The sequence below is a fragment of the Raphanus sativus genome, unplaced genomic scaffold (assembly GCF_000801105.2).
Source record: "Raphanus sativus cultivar WK10039 unplaced genomic scaffold, ASM80110v3 Scaffold0275, whole genome shotgun sequence".
Lineage (NCBI taxonomy): Eukaryota > Viridiplantae > Streptophyta > Magnoliopsida > Brassicales > Brassicaceae > Raphanus > Raphanus sativus.
The window spans coordinates 8,342-16,682 of NW_026615595.1; positions in this window are offsets into that span (position 1 = coordinate 8,342).

Sequence of the window (8,341 nt, forward strand, 5' to 3'; positions counted from 1 at the left end):
GTCATACATGTTTCCCTTCTCGCCCTGCGTGAGAATAACAATCGCAACCATGCCTCGCGGGTTAGTATCGATCGATGTACGGTGGGTAGTGTCGAACGATGTGGAGCGGCGAAGACTATCGGTCGACGGTGGTGTCTGTGTATCGGTCGACGGTTCAACGTGAATATCAGTCGATGGATATGCGCCTCTGTCGATCGATGCGGAGCGTAGGTCTTTGCGGATTGAACGTTCCAAGTGTGCAGGATCTTCTGAGAATAGTAGTTGATTTCCCTTATTGCTTCTGGTACTGCTGGGCATGTACCTGAAAAGACAAGAAAAATTTTAATCAGAAAGGGGTAAAAGAAAAAAAAAGAAAAACCTAAAATTGATAAAATTAAATCTAATGGCGATCAAAGCTCCCCGGCAACGGCGCCAAATTTGATACCACTCAAATTATCCTATAGAGTGCTTTACTCTCTCAAATAAGAGGTTCAGCTGTAGTACTTCTGGATCGAATCACAAGGAGTTAGGGAACCAATTAAATCTAATCAATTAATCAATCCTAGGTAAAGTTGGTTTTTATGATGAAAATGTAAAATGACAATCCTAAATGAGCAAGGTAGATTCTTTAACTAACAATATGATGGTTGTTTATAAGATGATAAAGAGTGCTAGACATATGACTTTTATTCAGGTATTGGAGATTATAATATCTATAAATGCCTAACAAGTTGCTTGCATGATATTAAAGAACTCAGCCGCTTAACAATCAGTGATGTCTTACTGGTTAAATAACTAGATCTCTGATCTCAACTGTCGTCTGTTGAACAGAAAAAGAGTCGATCGATATCCTTTAGAGATATCGAGCGATACACCTTTCGCATCGCCGATCGACGGCTTCTTGAAATGCCTAAGCGCGAGCCGATAATGAACACTAGGTCTCAAAGAGGGCCCTCGCTCTTCTCAACAGGAGACAAATTAGTTCAAACAGATAATTCAAAATATAAGGATCCTAGTGATCTATGTTCTAGTTAGCTACTCTAGAACAAGCTTAGGGTGCAATATATTTGATGAATATCACAACTTAGCAAATATAGTTTAGAGCTAATCCCACAAACCTATTTAAACCCTAGATCTAACAAGTAGACTACTCAGACATAACTAAGCAATTCATAACACAAGATAGGTAAAGAAATTGCATTAGATAGAAAATAGAAAACAAATGGAGTTCAATAACAAATCTCTCAATGATCTCTCCGATCTCTCAAAACCAAATAAAACTCTAGCTTTCTTTCACACTCTCTGCTTGCTTGCTTGCTTTCTTTCTGCTTGCCGTCAAAAACACTTAGGCAGGGTATTTAAGCATTTCCATTAAGTTAAAAACTCGTCAGGGGAAATTCGTAATTTGGTGAAGTCTTGGTGAAGTAGTCGGCTAAACCATTTTGTCCTCGCTATCGATTGACAACACTAGATGTGTATCAATCGATTATAATCTTCAAGTACGCGGATCTTCACAGCTACATCGATCGATAACTCTGGATGAGTATCGATCGATTCTTCTCTGAATGTTGACTTCCGACATGGTCTTGAATGGTAAACTCGGATGTATTATCTCTTGTGCTCCAAAATGCTCCAAAAGCATCACTTTATCACGAAACACTCCTGAACCTGAAAACATACCTAACAGGCTAGAAAATATATTAGTATATAATAAAAATATCATTATACCATGGTAGAAAATGGGTGAAATCCATGGTATATCAACTCCCCTAGACTTACTCCTCTACTTGTCCTCAAGCAAAAACTAATAGTCTCTGGAAAAGGTTTAAAAATAGTAGGGACTCAAAGATTCAAAACATTGAAGTCATCACTCTATGGATTCGCAATTCATATCTAAACGTCCTAATCACAGAAGTTCATTATGCATTATCCTAGCTTAGCAACCAAATTCATCTAGTCCACAACTTAGCAAATCTTATCTGACATTCCCCTCTACTAACCTCATTTCTTAACATAAAATAAAAGTGCAGGCTTTACCTTGGGAGTATCGATCAAAGGACACATGGATTCAACTCAAACAAGTATCTGAACACACAGGTAGTCTTCTCTGATCCCATTCTTTTTTTTTTTTGAATGAATGTAAAATTTTATTCAATCAAAACTTTTTTACAACTAGTGCAACATATTTGAAAACTACTAGAAAAAAACAAACTCAATAGAAAGAAACCTAACTCTTCCATAGACAAAACTTTTAAACTTCAAATTCCCCCTCAAACTTGACCATGTGACACAAGTCAAGTTTGGAAATGCTATAAAATCCTCCTCATTAAAACCCTCATTAGAGAAAACCCAATTGGGACAAAACTCTAATGGGGGAAAAAGAGTAAGAATTTTTATAGCTAGGGTACTAATATATCTGTCTACAAGAAACAGATTCTTCAAGCTCTTGTTCAAAGCCATGACAACCCTACTTCGAAATCGCCTCCCTTACTTTTAACTGACTGAAGCTTCTGTCGAAACCAAGCTATATAGCCATCTGTGCAGAAGATTTCCTTCTTAAAAAGCATAAACCAACAAGTACTACAAACTTTATATTAGTTTCTTGTTTCAAACCAAACTCTCATTCCTCCATCCATCTTATGGTCTCCTTGTCTCCTAATTGTGGAGAGTCTATTTCTGACAGTCTTGTCAATAATCTTTAACAAGAGAGTGTGGGGAAGTTGCTTTTCACCATGCCTGCGTCTATTTCTTTCTCTCCAAATCACATGCGCAGCTGCTTGGAAAGTGTATCTGAGTAAGAACAACTTAACTCTTTCCATTCTGTTATCCAGAAGTAAGCTAACAATATCCTCCCACACTTCAGTATAGTTAGCTTGGAGCAAGCCTCTCATGAGTTTCTGCCATATCTGACTTGAGTATGAGCAAGAATAGAACCAGATGGTTTCTAGTCTCCACTTGTTGCTGGCAGAGAACGCAATTAGGGTTGATGTTTGGGCTCCATTTCAGTATTCTATCATACGTTGTTAGTCTGTCTTTCATTGCTGCCCATATATGAAAGGAATATTTAGGTGTAGCATGTTTAAACCATATACCTGTACTCCAAACATGGACTGTATACTCCTTCCTTATCTCAAGCCAAGTGTTTCTGGATGAGAATGTTGGTTTGTAGACCCCTGAACTATTCTTCCACAGCGCAATGTCATTTTGGTGATGGTTCTCAAGCTTCTTTTTCTCAATCTCATCTTCTATCTTGTTTATTATCTCAACACGATGACGTCTTCATATATGGTTCTGCATAGCTTCAGCCACTGTTGCAGTTACTGGAATACCCAAATCAATCACTCTTCTAGTACCCAACAGCTCCAGTACAGTACCCAAAGGATTCCAATGATCATACCAGAAGGAAGTAGCTTCACCATTCTTGACGTCAACTCTATGAAATCTTTTTGCAACATCTCTAATTTTGAGAATTTTTCTCCTTATCCAGGAACCAAGTGTTGAGTTTTCTCTTACAGCCCAGAAGGATCCTTGGCGAATCAGATAAGCTTGTATCCATTTTACCCAAAGTGTGTCTTGCCCAGAAAGAATTCGCCAGGCTAGCTTCAGAGTAGAAACTTCATTAACTTCTGAGAGAGGCCTTAAATCCAACCCTCCCTCTGCTTTCATCTTACAAACTTCTTCCCAACTAACTTTCGATTTCTTTGTACTCATCTCTGGTCCAGACCACAGGAAGGCTGCACTCATTTTTTCAATCTCCCGTAAGCATTTTCTTGGCATTCTGAAGGCTGCAAGCCAGAAATTTGTCAAACTCATTATCACTGATTTTATGAATTGCAGTCTACCTGCATAAGAAAGAAATCTCCCATTCCAATTACACATCTTTGTTCTGACTTTCTCCATCAAAGGTAAATAGTCTGAAACTGTCATCTTCCTTGTGAGAAGAGGTAAACCAAGGTATCTTACAGGGAGCTGCCCTGCTGCAAAAGGGAAGTTCGTGAGAATGGCCTCTTGATTTTCCCGAGTAACTCCAGCCATGTACAAAGTAGATTTTTCCAAGCTTATATTCAATCCTGACATTTTTGCAAATTCCTCAAACACAGACAATATTCCTTCTACAGATCTCTTCTGACCATCAGCAAACACCATTATATCATCTGCGAAGCATAAATGTGTCAGAGAGACATTTTTACACTTCGGATGATAACCAATTCTTCTTTCTGATGCTGCTTTATCTAAAAGTTTAGAAAGCACATTCATACAGATCACGAAGAGAGAAGGGGATAGAGCGCAGCCTTGCCTTAGTCCTCTGTTGCTATAGAAATAACCAGCTAATTCTCCATTCACTTGGATGGAGAAAGATGCAGTTGAAACACACAATCTTATCCAATGAATATATTTTGCAGGAAACCCTAAAGCTTCTAGTGTCGCTAACAAAAAAGGCCATTGTACTGAATCAAATGCCTTTGAGATATCTATTTTCATAACCCTCCTCGAAGATATCTCAGTTTTGTGATAATCCTTAACTAATTCAGTTGCTAAAAGGAGGTTCTCCATCAACAACCTATCCTTAACAAAAGCAGACTGATTATCAGCTATGAATTTTGGCATAATTCCTTTCAGGCGATTTGCAAGCAACTTAGAGATCACATTATAGAGCACATTACAGCAAGATATTGGCCTATAATCCTTCATTTCCTTAGCAGTGTCCTTCTTAGGAATCAGAGCTAGAATTGTAGAATTAATACCTTTTGGAAGAAATCCTTTGATGAAGAAAGACTGAACTGCAACCACTACATCTTCACCAATTATTGACCATGCTGACTTAAAGAACTCTGTTGTGTAACCATCTGGACCAGGAGACTTATTCGATGGCATCTTAAATACCACTGCTTTTATTTCTTCCGGTGTAACCACTCTAGTCAGAGCCTCACAGTCTGCTTCTCTGATCCTATTCTCCCCTCATCTCTCTTCTCTGGATCTCTTATTAGTTTCAATTTCAATAGGTTTTGATGCCAACAAAGGTCATCGAGTCTATCTCATTGACATTGCAATTGTAACTCATACACTTTGACAAAGTGTAGCGAATAATGAGGTCACAGGTAATTTACCTATCCCCCGTTTCTACAATGTGTGATCATCCCTGAGATTTAGAATAATGGGGTCGTAGGTAGTTTACCTATCCCTCTGCCTCTCAAGAAATCATTTAAATATTTATAACATAAACTTAGATCTTTGAGATGCCAAAGAGAGAGAAGGAAGGGAACCAGAAATACACAGACTTTTTACCTTCCAGACTTGTAAGAGGATTCTGATCCAGTGATTACCAAACCCAAGACATGCAAATAAAGTCAGTATTAGTGTTAGAGGTCATCTTCGGTTCCTTCAAACAATCTCAGCAAGTGTATATAGGTAACAGGTTGATCCACTTTAACATCTTTAGTACTATCTGCAATCAGTAAATCTAGAATGGTGCTAAAGAGTGGTTAGATAATCAAATATAAATCAATATCAATGTCTCCATTTTAGTACTTATGCGAAAAATAATTTTGAAAACATTTTTAAATAAAAACCAAAATAAAAACACATATTAGTAAACCTCCGCCCAGACTTAATTACACTGTCCCAGTGTAACACAGCCGGAGTGAAGTGAAAAAATAAATCATAAGTACTTAATGTAACAAGATAGAACGACTAAACCTGACCGCGATGGCATCGATCGATACATATAGAGATACGTCGATCTTTATTAATGGTCATGTGGTGTCGAGCAATGCGACTTGATTGTGTTGGTCGACGGAATTATCATTCTACTTTGGTCTTAAAAATCTGCGAAAACCAATGCGAAAATAAAATTAAAAATGTAACAAGCTCAGACACTAGCGACCGAGCCACGATGGTGGTGGTTGTCGGAAGACTTTGGACGTTTCGGAAAATGGTTAGTGTATGTATGTGATATTCCATGGATTTTACCTATTTTTAGACCTTTAGTGTTTTATCTATGTTAGGTTACAGGAGAAGATTCATGGAAGAAGCATTGATATACCAATATCGACCGATGGTTGCAAACATTGGTCGACAGAGCATTAATAGCATCGATCGATCTCCACTTAATTGTATTGATCGATAGAGCATCAAGAGTATTGATCGCCACTTAACTGTGTTGGTCAATATTCACATCAAAGTTAGGTATATTGTTTTTCCTTGTTAATTATTGTCCTTATGATTTATTCTTCCACCAAACTTAGATTGTATAACACTGGTAACAGTGTTGTTTAAGTCTAGGGGAGGTCGTACTAATATTATAATTTAGATTAGCTATTTAGAATAGGGACCCGAGTAAACGATTGTCATAATATTGACCGACGAGAAGAAATCGATATCGATCGACATAACCAAATTTGCCACGACCGATGACAACACATTTAAATTGATCAACATCTATTCCGGCCAGATCCAAGTGTTGACGATTGCTCACCACATCAACTAATGAGACCAGCTCGATATCGATCGACACCACTTCATCAACAATGATCGACGATCAATTCATTGTATCGATCGACACTGAGCAGGTTATCGTTCTTACTTGTTTACATTTCGTACTTATGCTTTATTATTTTCACCTTACCACCGACTGTGTTTACACTGGGGACAGTGTAGTTTAAATCTGGGGGGATTACTAACGATTATCTACTTTATGAGTCTTATTTAAAACGCTTTCAAAAAAGTTTTTACTGATTCAAGAAGGGGATGATGATCTATTTCGATTTACTACTTGTCATCTAACCACTCTTTAGACCAGTCTTAGATTTACTAACTGCAGAAGTACTAGAGATACTAAAGTGGATCAACATGTCAACTGTTGGGGTCAAAAACCGTCGCGACGAAGTTAATATCGAAACATTCGATAAAATAAGATTTCAATTATTTTTACGAGAAGAAATCGTAAAAATCGTATCCTTGCAAAAGTTTCTCGCGATTAAACAAAGTTCTCGTTAAAACATGATCATTAGAGATAACAAAAGATCGTTAAACCACGAGGATGCGGCTTGGTAATCGCGGAACAACTAAGGGATCATACAAAGCTCGGTCGCAAGCTCGGAGCGACCGAGCTCAGACACAAGCTTGGTCGCTATAGCGACCGAGCTCCATACGAAGCTCGGTCACTATAGCAACCGAGCTCCATACAAAGCTCGGTCACTATAGCGACCGAGCACTCGTACATCGATCATTTTCCGAAACGTCCAAAGTCTTCTATAATGACTATATGATGTAAGACTATGCACTCTCGACTATCAATATAACAGTCCTCCGCAAGCCACGGCTAACCATTTCTTGATCTCTCGATCAAATGGGATCATCCGTTCGGTTTACAATGAAACCGCGGACACTTAACCTTATCTGAGAAATCGTAATAAACGTCTCAAATCAAAAAGACGGCCCAAAGGGTCCTAAACTTGATTCGAGGCCCACTTACGATTTCTTAAAATCCCATGACGGTTTATGCTTGGAGGATAAGCATCAGTTTCCGCGGAAAAATAGTAAATTTCCGCAGATAATCATGAAGATCGGAAAAATGGAATATTTCCATTTTTCGGACTATGACGGCTTAAGGGAAAAAGGGGGAAGCGTAAACCGACCTAGGAGGGAATATATAAGGAGCTCAAGGCAAGAGGCATAGAGAGGGACGTTTTTCAGAGTAAACTTAGACTTTAGAGCGATTTAGAAATTTTTCCGTTTTTGTTATTCGAGCTGCGACTCAATTAGGTTTAGCCACCTTCGGGTATTAGACTAGGGATCTCGCCGACAGCTCTCGTAGCCGAAGCACGTTACCTTGTTGTTACGCTCATACGCAGATTCAGAATAAAATCCCTTCATGCTCTCTTTTTACGATTTCTTATTTTATTTCTCATTTATTTTTGTGTTCTGATTGCTTGGCGTTTGGTTTCTCAGAAATCCGGGACCTCTGGTAAATTAGGGTTTTACTACTTTCCTAAAATATATGAAACATTGACGGTGTGAATTTCGGTTCCCACATCAAATATGTTTGCACTTGCTGAAATTGTTTGAAGGAACCAAAGCTGACCTCCAACCTAATACTGACTTTATTTGCTTTTTTTGGAGGCTTGGTATACATTGGATCGGAATCCTCCTGCAAATCTGGAAGGTAAAAAGTCTGTGTGTTTCTGTATCCCTTCCTTCTCTCTCTTCGGCATCTCAAGATATAAGTTTATAAAGAAAAGATTGATATGATTTCTTGAGAGGCAGATGGATAGGTAAATTACCTGCGACCCCATTATTCTAAATCTCAAGGAAGATCACACATTGTGGAAACGAGGGATAGGTAAATTACCTGTGACCCTAT